Source organism: Micropterus dolomieu, unplaced genomic scaffold (genome assembly GCF_021292245.1).
Source record: "Micropterus dolomieu isolate WLL.071019.BEF.003 ecotype Adirondacks unplaced genomic scaffold, ASM2129224v1 contig_12918, whole genome shotgun sequence".
Classification (NCBI taxonomy): domain Eukaryota; kingdom Metazoa; phylum Chordata; class Actinopteri; order Centrarchiformes; family Centrarchidae; genus Micropterus; species Micropterus dolomieu.
Window position 1 is genome coordinate 2437 of NW_025741904.1, and position 15913 is coordinate 18349.

Here is a 15913-nt window from a genome sequence, read left to right on the forward strand (position 1 = left end):
TGGTTGCCGGACATGCTGGTAGACTTCTTCTTCAGGTAAGACACACTGCTTGTAGGACTGGAGCTTTCTTCAAACAACATACAGAGTGCCTGCTGAATAGAAAAAAGCTAGTGATGAGTGTGTACAGGTGTGCTTTATACTCCTCCGGTTATTCCGTCACACCTTACTGTTCTAGCAACAAGCCAATAGGATTGGAGTGATTTCATTCACGTTCAAACCTGCTACGCCTAGAGGCATTCCCATAGTGTCGTAACCGACGCAGTTCGAGTTCCCTCGAAAGGGAAAATGTTTAATGTCAGGCGTCTTATGTCACATACATAAAATGCCTTTCCAATGGTTGACCATTCCACATGGCATAATGGACATATATGACCATTGGAAAGTTCCACAAAATGACTCATTTTGTGGAACTTTCCAATGCAACTGTGTATCACTTAGAAATGTGAGGCCAAGGGACATGATATTGTGTCATCATCTGACTCTGTGTTCTCTTTGTGTCCTTTTAGAGCCAGGCTTTGTATGGTTTATGTAGCCTAATTTTAATTGGACTAGCCGCCAATGGAGAAAAGCAGGCAAGTGACAATGGAAACAGGTGAGCTGATGTAGTGCCCTCTGGGTAATGCAGTTTATTTAGGGCCATGGACGGCCCAGATAACCAGGGCCCCGACAAAACGTAGCAAAATGTGTATTTAAGCGAAAACCATGTCGTCTCATCCACCAAACGAGAGAAAACATACCTCAAAGCCTGTTGCGCACTGTTTCGAGGAAACATGTCATTTAACCTGGAAACCATAGGAAACAGGTACGAACGTTTTTGAGATTGAACATGTTCCTTATATGGAGAGGGCAGAAAAGAGGAATGTGCAACAAAACGTCACGGTACACTTAAGAATAAAATGCCTGTACTGCATACCAGTAATGTACCAACAGGGCTTATGCCTGGTCTTAAGGTAAGTAGGTCTTAGCTCAGCATTCTAAGTCCGACCTAATAGTTACGACAGTTGCGCCATCCAGGCTTAAGTCCTCTTCTCGCTAAGACCGGGTGTAAATTTTTCGCCGAGTCAGTAGCAGGCGTAAAGTCAAAATCTAGGCAAGTATCTATCGTAACGACTTGAACAGCAGTAAAGACATGGCGCGCCTTATACACAGACTACAATGAGCAGACTTTGTGGACGGGAGAGAGGTATTAGGGACAGAAGCAATCCATTGGACATTTACAATGATGAGGAGCTGATTGAGAGGTTTCGATTCTGTCTGTGAGATATATATGAACTTGTTGAAGAGCTGTCACCCAACTTACAGTTTGTGTCGGACCACAACGCAGCATTGACATCCACATTAAGGTCCTTGCACACTGAGTCCGAAATTTTCGTATAAGTTTTTTTGTATCCGTCATCCTAATAATTCGTCACGCACAGAAACCTTGCACGCTGAGTCTGATACATTTTAATTAATCCGTTGCAAATAAATACACAAAACAATACAATATTGAGTCTTCAAGCAGTGAGGACGACTTTGTTGTAGTCTCTTTTAAAAAAGGGAAAAATAAATAGGAGATTTTGGGTCCATCCAAATCTGAGATTGCGTAAAGAACAAGGAGCTGCGGGATTATCCCGATCGATTCAAAGTGTACTTCAGGATGTCAATGGGTCAGTTTGATGCTTTGCTAGCGATATTAGAGCCACAAATTTCAGCAAACCAATTGATTCTGAACAGAGAGTGGCAGTATGTCTTAGGTAACACACACACACACACACAAACACACACACACACACACAGACACACTAAACTGGAAACATCGGAAAAGTGCATGCCAGGCACTGAAACCAGCATATAATAATTTACAGCAGACAAAACCATTATTTTGTGTGCTATAATAATATTTGTATAATTGTAGATATCTGAGCACTGGGACTCATTCACCACCATAGCCAGCAGTTTTAGGTTGGGCATCAGCACTTTTGGGATGATTGGAGGACACCTATATGCCTGTCAAGAGCGCGCCACATCTCAGAAAATCCGTTCCGCATTCTGACCCAAAGATTCATGGTTTACTAAAGGCCAATGGAGGTGAACCCTGACCTGGCAGACAGCATCGTCAAGACAACCTGCACCTTATGCAACTACCTGCGCCATGAAGTAGTGGGACAAGCCAGCCAGGATGACAGCTTTGACTTTGAGGATGCTGGCAACACATGTCTACAGAAGTTTCAGAGGCCAAGGGTTAACTGGGCATCTGATGAGGCTCTACACATTAGAGACACATTAAAGAGGTGGTATTATGCTTATTTTCAGGTTCAAAATCTTAATTAGGGGTTGTACCAGAACAGGTTTACATGGTTTAGTTTTTAACACCATATTTTTCTCATACTGCACATTGCTGCAGCTCCTCTTTTCACCCTATGTGTTGTACGCTCCACTCTTGAGCTACAGATTGATCTTTGTTGAGAGTTGCACATGCACAGTTCCCAGGTAAGGACTACTAGCCAATCAGAAGCGGAGAAGAGCGGGTCGTACGAAACAAGGTAGTGTGATCCAAATCAAAGCCGCTTCAGACTGCTACCGTAACTTAGCAGATGGTATAAGTTACTCACAAGTCCACAACCACACAACATCATTGTTCCACATATTACCATAAAGCACTACAAAAATCATCATATTTCAACTCAATTTTACATAAAAATTGGCCAAACAATTTGAATGTTTGCTCTGTAGCTTTCACATCAGGTGTAACGTTAGCATTAAAGTTATAAGTTTAGCTGTGTTAGCCAACGTTTACAACAACTATGCACTTGAACAGTCTGTGAAGTTACATTGCTGTGTTTATTTTAAATATAATACTTACAGGTTGTGATTATGAATTTCCAGTTGCATCGTCTTTTAGGACTAAATGGTGAACTGTTGCCGGTGTTCTGACGATCTATGCTGCCTTGCCGAAAAATGCTACCATAGCGTAAATCGATAAACTCGTCTCTACTTGGCCCTGCTCCGTTTTCCATTGCAGATAGTACCCAGAGATAGTACGCAGCTTGTCATCATAGCGACGCCACACACAACAATGACGTAATGTTCAATGCGACACACACGAGCGATCCACACAGCTTTCTCTTTTTTAAGTTAAAACGTTTCAATATTACTCAGAATGTAAAGACAGATAAGCGGTATGAAAACCTTCCAGCTGTGTTTTCCTCTGCCGTTGCTGCTGCAGCGGTCTGTGTGACGGCGGGAGCAGAGGGCTCTGTGAGCAGGTGGCTGGCCCGCTCAGACTAGCTTGGTTTGAGAGTGTGCCTGACCCTGCTAGCCGCTTGGCAAGCTCTATGACGCGTTTTCATTGTGACGTCACAGTGAAGGAAGGGAAACAGCTGGACTACAAACGAGCTGTTTTCAAGCAGTTCAGAGCAGAGCTTTCTGTGGGAGATGGGAACTCCCTTTGGGCTGGACTTTGGGCTTTTTCACTTTGCAAACCTATTACATGCGAAAAAAAGAGATATAACTCAATAAAGGAGAGGGGAAAAGCCAAAAAGCATAATAAGAAGAAGCTGCCTTATTGTTTAGTTCGCGCATGCAGTGCTTGCACCTTCTTGACACATGCCAATTAAACTCTTGTCTACTGCCTGCCCTTCAGGTTCAGGTGGGTTTACTGAAATTGCTGGTCTTCTCCAGACAAATATGTAAACATTTACAATGTAGTTATTAAGTTATTAGCTATATTAGCTATATCTTGTAATACCAAGTAAAAACCAATATACAATCAGTTAACATTATTACTACCACTACTTTTATTATTATTGTTATTATTATTATTTATATTATTACAACACTGAACCCCAAATTGTTATACACATTATACTATGAAGCCATGTTGTATAGTTTATACATTGTTATATTTTGTACATAGTGTTATATACATACAAAATTCATATATCATACATAGAAAGAAAAACAACAAAATACCAATTAATGACTCATTTCTTGTTTATTTTGCATTCAAAAGAACTTTCTGCCCAGAAGATTAGAAACTGAATTCACAGAAAACCACCTGTGTCCCATCATGCACATCTGCGAATCCAATCACCACCACATACATAAGATCGCCCTAACTCTCTCTCACTGTCTCAGTTCTCTAAACCCTCAGTTCTCTAAATGTTCCCACGCAACGTTAGCACTTCGATTCCACAGCAATCAACATTTGTTGCTTACCTCGCCATGGACAAACTCATCCTCATCACCTCGGAAGACGAGCTATTCCTCTTCCGATCCGCAGTTCCCGAACCTACCCCATCCGTTGCCTCACCCACTCCATCAAACTGCTAACAAGGCCCAGCTCTTTCGGCTCCACACTGCCTCAGTCTCAGCTACACGTAGCTACCCACTTCCGGCTTCTCCGACCAGCACCGCGCAGCCACAGCACGCCAATGATGTCACGACGTTGGCTCCTCCCACCGTACGGCTGCCCGCTCCTGGCTTCACTCAGAGCTACTGCTAGCCAGGGTGCCACACAACACGGGCCAACACAATTTCCTCCTTTTCTTTCCCTGCAATACAACCCTTCCCTTCCCCCTTCCCTTCCCCCATACCCCAATGTGTTTTCTGTTTCCACAGATAACCCAGGCTTCCACATACCGCCCGCCTTACCCGCGGCCACCGGCCCCCTCACACTGGCTTCCGCTAACCCCCCATTTCACCCCCCCCTCGGCCAGGCGCCCCTCACCGGTCTCACCTTCACTCAGGCAATAGGTTCCTATCAGGTGCTTACATTAACTTGCTCTCCTATTCCTGCCATCCACAGGTCCTGCCGCCGGGCCGAGGGAGCTCTCCTCACCGCGAGGTTTAGCCCAGCTCGTTTAACCAGTCCCTTCTCACTCTAGACCCGTCGAGTTCGCATTCGCCTTTTCCCTCTATCGTGACACAATTTGTTTAGTTTTCCCCCATCGCAGGGCAGAGCTGGACGATTATCTTTCCATCATCCTGGACTTGGTATTGCGGTTCGGTGGGATCCATTTTGCTTCCCAAGCGGCCGGCCGCCTTCACCAGTTTAACCTAGGCATGTAGTGGGGAGCCATAGACACCAAACTCTACTGCAGGGTTTTTGCTGCTCGCTCCTCTCTTGCTTGTACCATGTGCGGAGCCCCATCACACCCAGCGTCCAGCTGCGTTATCGCCGCTCCTGTTCCCCCGCCCCCAATTACAACCCCCCCTCCGTCCCTAGGCCCAGTTCAGCCGCTCCCCCACCTCCCCTCATTCCTAAACTTTTTGACAACCAGCAGACCAGTAGGCCTGCACCAGCTCTTGGTCCTCCCCCTCGCAGTTTGGACAAACGAGGCAGGCCCGTGCTCTTCCAGGGTGGCCGCATGGTGTGCAATAACTTCAAAGACTTGGGTTGCATCATGTGAGGCTGCCGTTTTCTCCACACTTGCTCCCTCTGCGGTGGTGCATGTGCCCGTCATGGCTTCCCTCACAACCCCACCAAGCCCAGTTTATGACTAAGGCAATTTCTGAAAACACCCATACCCGCCCTTGACCTCGCATTGGCGAACCACCCTGACCGCCAGTTTGTCAACTTCCTCATCAACGGTTTCACTTGCGGTTTCCACCCAAGCATCGAGGTTTTTCCCGACCATTCCTTCTCTTGCCACAACCTCCAGTCCACCTTAGCCAAACCCGACATCATGGACGAGCTCCTAGCCAAGGAGGTGTCAGATGGGTTCATGATCGGACCCTTCACCAATTCTCCCTTCCCTGTCCACCGGATTAGCCCCATCGGCATTGCGACCCGCGAGTACTCCGGCAAAAAGAGACTCATCATAGATCTATCTTCCCCCAACGGCGCCTCCACACCTAGCCTCAACAGCCTCAACAGCTTAATTACCAGCCAGGATTTTTCCATCCACTACGCTACCATCGCTCAGGCCATCAACCTTATTTGCCTCGCCGGCCCCGGTGCATGGTTAACCAAGGCCGACATAACCAGCGCCTTCAAGATCTTGCCCATACACCCTGATTTCTGGCATTTGTTTGGCGTCTTTTGGAAAGGCTCCTTATACTTCTCCGTCCGTCTCACTTTTGGGTGCAAAAGCAGCCCAAGATCTTCGACTCACTTTCCAAAGCTTTGTGTTGGATCTTGCTCAATAACCACCGACTCCGTATGTCATCCGTCTCTTGGACGACTTCCTCACAGTCTTGCCCTCCTCTCGTCCTCCAGCGCACGGCCTTACCACACTGAAATATGCCTTCCTCTAGCTCGGAGCATTGTAGCCTAAATTGTTATCATTAATTACTAGAGCGATGGTGGTCTACGTTGTCATCATTTAAAGCGTTATTTTATAGTGTAAAGTTAGGATCATAGTGTTAAAACTCTATAGTTCTGAGTGTGTGTGCTCCTTTCTGTATCTAACTGCCCAGGCTCAGCAGTAGCACATAGGTGTGTGTGTGTGTGTGTGTGAGCAAGCATGTGTGCTTTGGGAGCAGAGGGGGGGGCACAGCAAGGCAGCATCAAAAAACACCTGCAAAGGAAAGATTTTGAAAATTGTATTACAAAACATACATCAATATAGTCCATCACAGTAAGAATGTCCTGTTTCTAGCACGGAGCACAAACAACACCAGTTTATTCCACAAAAGTCAGGTTATGGATGAAATAGCATGATCAAGCGGAGGGCATGCAAAGGACACAGAGAGGAGGAGCAGGCAGTCTGGGATTTTCCCACCAAATGCTTAGGCACGTGAAAATCTTGGCCTTTCTCAGACCCAGGTGCAGTAGGAAAGAGAGCCAAGAGATGATGTGAAGCCAAGAAACAGAGCTATAAAAGGAGGTCCAAAAGGAGGTTAAAGTCAGTCGTTACATGGTTTTCATGTCGACTCGGGTCTCTGTTCTGGTAACAGAAGGGGGCTCTATTTTGCACCGATCTCTGACACACTCCAGTGGAACTTTTGTATTGTAATTGGTGTCTGTTTTTGTTGATAATAAAAATGTTGGTAAAAGTTCAAGCTTTCTTATCTGGCCCAAGTCTTGTATTTTTACACGACATTACCCCCTTTTCCCGGAGAAAACCACATGACCCATCACGTCTCTCGAGTTCCTCGGCATCACCCTGGACTCCATATCCCTCCAAGCCTCCCTTCCTACCGAAAAACTCCTACGCATATCTCTGTTAATCTCCAAGTACCTCCTTGCCACCAGATGCACAAAGCGCCAGCTCCTCTCACTTCTTGGTCACCTCAACTTTGCTATTCGCATCATTCCACAGGGTCGTTCCTTCCTCTCCCACCTGCTTTCGGTATCTGCAGCAGTTCCATCCCTTCACGGCTTCGTCACCATTGACAACGCTTGCAAAATGGAGCTCAGATTGTGGAGGGACTTCCTGTCGTCATGGAATGGCATCTCTTTCTTTTACGATGCCCACATCACCCACCCAGAGGACATCGACCTCTACACGGATGCTGATCCATCCACCGGATTCGGCGGCCATTATGGCTCCTGGTGGTTTGCCTCAGTGTGGCCACCAGAGGTATTTTCCCTCCCCCCCCCTTCAGCCCTCTTCGAACTGTACTCTATCGTGGTCGCGGCCATTCTTTGGTGGCAAGAGTGGTCCCAAAAAGTCATCCTCATACACTCTGACAACCAATCCAGTCAACATTATAAACAAAGGGCGTTCCCAATCTCTCGACATCATGAAGTTCATCCACAGACTAACCTTGGTATCAGCCCAGTACCAATTCATCATCCACGCTGCCCACATCCTAGGCTGACAAAACTCCATTGCTGACTCTCTCTCTCATTTCTCTTTCCAGAAATTCAAATGCTCGGCGCCAAACTCCGACTCCCATCCAACACCGGTCCCTCAGTTTTCAGCCACGATCTTCAACTGAATCCCCAGCTTCTCCACTTGGTCTCTGCTTCACGACTATCAATCATAAACAGCCTCGCCCCCAAAACACTCTCATCATACTATTCAGGATGGTGCAGTTTCAAAACCTTCCATACCTTGTACAGTCTGCAGTTCCCCTCTTTAGACATCATATCCCTAACCAGTTACATTTCCCACGCCCACTCGGTACTCAAGATCAGCACATCCACCATCCGAGTATACCTAAGTGGGATCAACTTCTTCATCAAACTCCTCTCAGGAGCTCCAGCTCCTTCCATCTTTCACCCCCACATCCACATGTTGATGAAAGGCTTGAGGAAAACAGAACCTCGTAACACCCCTAAATGCTTGCCTTTGATGTCAGAACTCCTCACCCACTGCATCCTGACCCTTCAGGCCGGGTATCTATCTCCCTTGACCGATTCTACCCTTGAAGCTATGTTCCTCCTTGCTTTCTTCGGCTTCCTACGATGCTCAGAATTCACCACCACCTCCTCTACCTATGACCCTTCCCAGCATGCAAGCCTATCCCACATTGCTGTTCACTCCACAGACTCACTCAGGTTCAATCTCAAAAGGAGCAAAACAGACCAGTTCGGCCTTTCTCATTCCATATTCATTTTCCGCTTAAACTCCTACCTAAGCCCTTTCGAACCGATCCTAAACTACATCAGTTCTGGTTCCATCACCATCTCTTTCTAGTCCTCTCCAAGTTTGGCATTTCTCTGGAGATATACTCCGGACACTCCTTCCGCATCGGAGCTGCTTCCTCCGCTTCAAGCCAAGGCATTCCGGACCACACCATAAAAATCCTCGGCCGATGGTCCTCCCACGCATACCTCAGTTACAATCTGTCAACGATCTCCGCGACATCCAACGAGCCCATTGCAGCCTAGCACAATAACTTGGGGGGACGATCCATCAGCTGCTCCACAAGCGAGCCTCTACAGAGACGAGTCCCCATCCTGAGTCTCGACCCCAGGGTTCTCAGTAGCACTATACGACCCTCTCTCATCCACCTTCCCTCGACCCCTTTCATCCCTTCCCTCTTGACCCCTCCTCGTAAACATGATCATATAAATCACCTCTAACTTGGCGTGATCCTGTTAGTGAACTGTATATAAAAAATAACATCAACAATAAGTTAAACTAGAATTTTACATTAATAACCTCTTAAGCCCTATTTACACTGGAATAATACATTGGTAATAATAATTACATTGAAACTGATGATCATAAATGGTTGTGAAAAGATTCTTTATAACTATTAACATTTAAACAAGTAGCCTAGAACAACTATAAATCACAGAGAATGGTAAATTGGATATTGGGAAAACTGCTGATAAGAAACCCCTCCAAAGGAAACATTATGGATCAGTTCCTGCATTTTTATTTTTAAATGGGACAGTTTCTCTGGGGCAAGTCTCCTCATGGAGGGAGCCAAGCTGGAGAGAAAGGTTGACAACTCATCTGTTTGCAGGTCCTGCCAGGCCTGACGCTGCTGTCACTCTGCCTCTCTCTCCTTCTCTTTCATTTCATTCCTTGCTTCTCTCCACAGACATTACCTCGCTAGGGTGTCCTCACTCTCTGCCTGCATCTTTCTATGTTTGGCACTGCGGCTACCAGGAGTTGTGCTGCCCTCGCTCTCTGACTCCACCACTACACTGTTGTTCTCCTTCTTTGCTTGCATCCTCTCATTTTCCCCTATTCCATTCTCCTCCTCATCCATCTGGATATTACCATCTGACCTGTTGAAAGTAGGCTATCTGAGTAATGAAATGATACATTGCACTCTGCACACGTCAACTTTCTGTGGTGCATTTCTGAACAAGCCAACATTACCTTCTCCTTGCCAAGGAATTTTGCAAGAACAACATTGTGTCCATATGGATCCACTTCTTCTTCTTGCTGGCCCCCTGTCCACTTCTGCCCTGTCCCTCTTTCCTGTAGCGGACGTATGTGTCCCGCAGGTTGCGCCACATCTTCTTCACTGCTTCAATTACCATCATACAAAAGTATCCTGAGTCCTCAAGCGCAGGTAAAATCTTTTCTGCAGTGTCTGTGCCGCTATCCATAGGGCTGATATAGTGCGGTAACTAGATCACTGAAAACTATATAAATAGTCTAGGCCTATATAACAAAACTTGCCAAAAGTGACATGACATTTAGGTTTTACAGTCATCATTAACTATGGCTATTTTTTCTAGGTTTCATTGTCTTCATGGGGAGATGCAGATGCCCCCTGAGTGAGTCTACAGCATAATAGCAACTTGCGCTGTTCTCCACAACATCTGTGTCACCAAGAGGATCCCTCTCCCTAGGCAACACCATCAGCTGGTGCCAGAGGAAGGTGTCGACCCTGTGGACCTTGCAGGGCATGAAGATGTCGGTGGACGACTAGTCCGTACACACGTTAGTAATGCTTTATAGATGTTAACTATTGCTTCACCTAAAATAATTCTGCTATCTGCGGTTTTAAACCATATAAAACAAGCCGCAAATAAAGTCCATAGGTCTATAATAAACATTTTTTATTTACATATAATTGTCATTGATTCATTGGACACAATTTGTCATTAGGCTTATTTACAGATTTACAAAAGACCACCCATCCTCTTCAGAAATAAGATTACCTGTTTTTCTCTTGTTGGAGCAACTGTATTTCTAACAATATTTTTTGTTTTTCAAGTTCCAGCTTTTCCTGCTCGGTCTGTAATTTCTTGTTTCAGCCTCCACTCTAGCAATGTCTTTCTCAAGAAGTGTCTGCTGCAGATCATCCAACCTCCTCCTCTGTTTCACTGGTGGTACACCGAGTGACTGGGGCCTCCATCGAGTCTGAAAATATAGAGAATCTGTCATAGGCCTACTGTTGTTATCTGAGAACTACTAAAAGTGTTATTGTAGGCTACTCTAATATATGGGCTACACACCTGGTCGACATCCATCTCTGGAGAGACAATAGTTTCTTCAAGGCCACTTCTTCTCTCCAAAGATACCCAAAATTATGGCACTGTGCACTGAAGGATTTGGGGAAGGACACCTGCCGGTTGGGTGGGTTTTTTTTAAGACAAATCTTTTTTGGCTTTGCTCAGGATTAGTTTCACCGGCGACATTCTGTTTATGGACTCACCATCGGACATCACTATAAAACAAATAGTAACTGATGTGAAAGAAACAGGCTAATGTCCATCAAAAGAAAGCAATGCTCGTTTCATCAAAAGCATACTGTTAATATATCAGAATTAATCAAGTGATCATCTGACTTAGATCTTACAGTATGTAGTCTTCATTTGCTCTGCAGAGACTAAATACTCTTTAAATGCACCGTTAATGGAAAGTGAAAGTATTTCACATGCGAGCTTGTGAAAGAGCGATGCAGGGTGCTTTCCAGCAGGCCACCAGTGCCATGGTGTGCCCTCAATGGATTTCAGTTGTGTTAGTAGAACAATAAAGCCTTAAACTATAAAGATTTGCCTGATTTTCTAAATTTTTGCATCTGCCCAGCTCTGTGACTGTGACAAGTGCCAGGGCTGATCTGTGTAACTGCACACACAGCCTGGATGACATGACAACTCATTTCGGTTAATGAAGCCTAATGCAGATTACAGACTAGTTAAGATATGAAGGTATGAATGGAAAATGTAGCGATCAGACTCTTGAGCTCAAATTCATCCTTAGCACTGCTCCACTGAATATAGTTTATTTCTATTTACAATTTTTATGATTTATTTTATATGTATATTGTCTGCTTCTTAGCAGAAGGGAGTTACAAACTCAATTTCACTATATAACCTGTTATACTGTGACAAAATAAATCTACCTACCTAACATTACCTAAATGCACCGCACCATCAACTCTCTGATTACTTTTGTTCCAAAGTTTTATCACATTAAATGCTAACACTCTAATACTTTTTGATTTCAGTGCAGGACTCTTTAAAAACTGTGTTAACCATGTATTACATTACACTAATGTTTTTTGAGCATCATTAGCACAGCTTGTCTTGCACAGCCATTTAACTAGCTAATTAGCTAGTTAAATGGCTAAGCTAATGACCTAATGTAATGTACAGATACCTGCTAATTATTGCTAACATTATGTTAATAAAATGCTAGGATTTAACTTACCAACTGGAGTACATGCTTCTTGGGAGTTCTGTTAACACAATTAACTGCACAGTAAGACATCACCCGTCTGGTATTTGCATGAAAAATCTCCAAAAGGCACAACAGGGATTTAGCCAAGTTCCGTGAGGCTGCCTTGAAACGAACACTTCTATGAGTGATTAGTTGGATTTGGTGGGTGGGCCAAAACACATTGATTGACAGGTTGGGCTCGCAAAGGAAAGGCAATGGCAATTAAAGCTGCAAGCAGCGTTGGGCGGGCCCTTGCACGTGTAGCTTGTCGGTGTGTGAGGCGGCCATGTTGCATATTCTGGATCTCTGCCGGTGCGGCTGTGAATTTGCTACGTGCTTCGGACGCTGCATGAAGGTGTTTTACGTCACTTCCTGTGTCCCCTTTGTGGCGCTACATAGCACTTGGCGCCTATGAATATAAACTAATATTGGCGTGTAGATGTGTTCGGGGTGGGACAGTTATCAAGCACGTAAAAGTTTTGTTCAGATTTGAGCATGTACACTAAAGTTATAACAACTTCCTGTGTCATGGCGAAGAGTTGATCTTTGATGCCACGGACACGACCATTGACAAAAACTCACAGATAGCACAACTTTTCATCGTCAATGCCTTTAGAAGGCACAGCAGAAAGTTGAAACCGATCTGACTTAATCCCTAGGAGGAGTTTGTTAAAGTACGGAGTGGGTTAATCATCCGAAAATGGCCGACTTCCTGTTGGTTTTAGGGCATCACTCCAAGAGGCTTTTTGGTACGTCTGGACAAGATACACGTACCACAGAAAATGTGTAAATCATCCAAAAATGGCCGTAAAATTCAAAATGGCCGACTTCCTGTTGAGTTTAGGGTATGGGTTCTAGAGGCTTTTTTGTGCATCTTGATATGATACATGTCCCCTGAACATTTCGTGCATGTAGGTTGAACGTGGACGAGGGGCAAATTTATTCCAATTTTCTACGTGGTACTAGCGAGTCATTTTGCCACGCCCATGCGCGAAACCCATAAAATCCGAAATTTTTCACCACTTCTGACATGTGTGCAAAGTTTGGTGAGTTTTTGAGTATCTTTAGGCCCCCAAAATTGAGCTTTGCAGAAAAAATTAAAAAGATTTTTACAGTTTCAATAGGGACCTCACACGGTTCGTGCTCGGGCCCTAAAAAATCCTTACAGTTTCAATAGGGACCTCACACAGTTCGTGCTCAGACCCTAACTAGTATACCCTCTGTGACCTTCTGTGACAGCCTCTCCTCTACATTCTTGCATTGTGCATAAAAGAATAGACAGGGAAGCAGGTGTGGCAAGACCAGCAGCACAGAACTATTGCAACTACGCCACCTAGGGGAATTTTGCCCACAGTAAATTCTACACCAAATGTCAAGGAGACTACAGGGCAATAGAGGGTTTTCATTCAAAAAAATACGGAATCATTATTTAACTAATCATAAGAAAATACACAATTCTAAAATGCCACACACCAGAAAATACTGTTTAAAAATTAGAACTCTGGCAGGAAATGGGAAAAGGGAGCAGAAAATTCTATTATCTAACCACCCGTGACACTACACATCAACAAAAAAAAGTGACTCGTGAAGAAATATCACCACCAGGGACTGGACTGCCGCCTTGACAACAAGAAGGGAGGAGGATCAATAAAAACCAGCAATGGGTGCTAGGGAAAAACACCCCTGGCCATACAGGTGTTTTGGCTGTAGGGACTTTTGATCTCTGTACCTCTTAAGCCCATTTGAAAATCTAAAATAAACCAACTCAAAGACAGTTTTAGATTTTCATCTTTAATATATATTTACATAACAACGTTCTTATCACTACCGGCCTGTGCAACTTCTCAGCCATGGCAGGGACGGCAGGGCAAGACCAGAGACAAAGTAAAGTGGAAACGGAACAGACATTTAACCCTTGTGCTTTGCTGACATTGGCTTTACTTCCTCATTGTTTGGAGTCCTGCAGACCCCAGTGCTTTATGAATTCTGAAAATAAGTAAATATTAACCCAATTTTTTTCTTTGCTTCTGACCCAATTAAAACCCAATTTGTCTTTATCTAAGGACAAGACTGACTGTTTAGGCTAAGAGTCTTAATGTTTCAAAAATGTGTGTAAAAAGTGTAACACAGTGTTGTTGATATCTGCCGTACCATCCCCTGCTGCATTAGGGATGTTGACCTCTGACCTTCCAAGAGGATGACAACACAGATTGGACCCAACTACCCAGCAACTGGACGAAACACTGAACATGCATCTTTCTAGCACAGCCATTCAACTTAGCCATAATGAAGACACTCACCTGAGCACCGATGTGAAGAAGATCACGTATAATCTAGCTGGATAACAAGACGTAAAATACGTTTTGCAAATAGTGTTCAATATATAGCATTATGAAAAGTAGGTCTGGACTAAGGAACTGAACTAGCTACAAAAACAAATCATGGTATTCGGAGGAGAAAGATATGAATGTAACTTTATTGAACAGATTCAGGCCAGCTGTTAACAATGGTGTTCATTTTTCTAAACAAAAGACCAACGTTGAAAACAGAGAAACATTTACACACACTGTTAGGTAGCAAGAGGGCGCCTCCGACGGCCACCTCCGGATTACGCTCCGCAGTGCTTTTTGTGTTTTTGTTAATTAACGCTGTTTTCTGCCGTCCCTCTCTGGTAACCTTTACCAGAGAAGAGCTCTTAAACATTGGACTTTCAACTGCTCATACTATTCCACCACTCTTTATTGACCCTGGAACTTTCCCGGAGTTATTAGTTGGAGGAGCAGCAGCTCTGTTTGGGATCCTCCGGAAACGTTGCAGAGTCACACCTCTCCCCCACTCCAACACCATCTTCAAACAGTCACCTTCCCCCTCTGAGCTCTCACCTGCATTCAAGATCTGTGAAGTGGACGTGAGCCACCTCTTCCAAAGGCAGAAGATCAGGAAGGCTCCTGGACCTGACTGTGTCTCACCATCGTGCCTGAAAATCTGTGCAGACCAGCTGGCCCCCAGCTTCACTCAGATCTTCAACAGATCACTGGAGCTGTGTGAAGTTCCCTCTTGCTTCAAACGCTCCACAGTCATCCCGGTCCCAAAAAAACCCTCCATCTCTGGACTAAATGACTACTACTACTACTGACATCTGTAGTCACGAAGTCCTTTGAAAGACTGGTGTTGGCCCACCTGAAGGACATTACAGGCCCCCTGCTGGACCCCCTGCAGTTTGCCTACAGGGCTAACAGCAACGGCGTCACTTTGTGTTGAAAAGAGGTGGTGATATCAGGTTTGAGAATAGGGGTGTGATGAAAGACTCTGGTCATGAGAACAAGAGCAGAAGATATTATAACACTATTTATTGGAAATATTCGATGATGAAATATGAGTGGGGGGTGTGGGGGTCCTCCCCCAGAAGATTTTAAGCATTAAACTCTTAATTTCCTGCATTCTGGAGACATTTTCTGCACCAATTTATGTAGTAAATGTCTTTATTTATATGAATGGCAGCACAAAATTCACGTAGCAGGTGACAATTCAAAATATAACAATAAAATGGAATATAAGGCATTAATCAGATTTTTTGTGTCAGGATTCGTGGGTGAGCGCTGAGGAGGTGAGAGCCCAAATGCAAGACACTGAGAGAGCAGATGCAGTTCAGGGATTTTAATACCAACAAAAAGCAGGATCTCAGGCTTACAGGCAGTAGAGGCATCCAAACTCCAACAGGCTTAACAGCAGAACAGGCAGGACACTCCACACACAAGACACGACAGAGCGTATACACACTACAATGACCGAACAAAGACTGATGGGAAACAAGCAAGGATATCTACACAGGGTAACGAACTGGGAGGAGGTACACAGGTAAGGGACATGAGGCTAATGAGACACAGGCCGGCAGAGAGAGAGAGCAG

The 15913-nt window shown here is 44.7% G+C and overlaps 1 pseudogene; it reads left to right on the top strand.

The window, feature by feature from the left end:
- The first annotated feature begins 2064 nt into the window (after positions 1–2064).
- Positions 2065–7869, top strand: LOC123966203 (annotated as a pseudogene).
- Positions 7870–15913: the final 8044 nt, after the last annotated feature.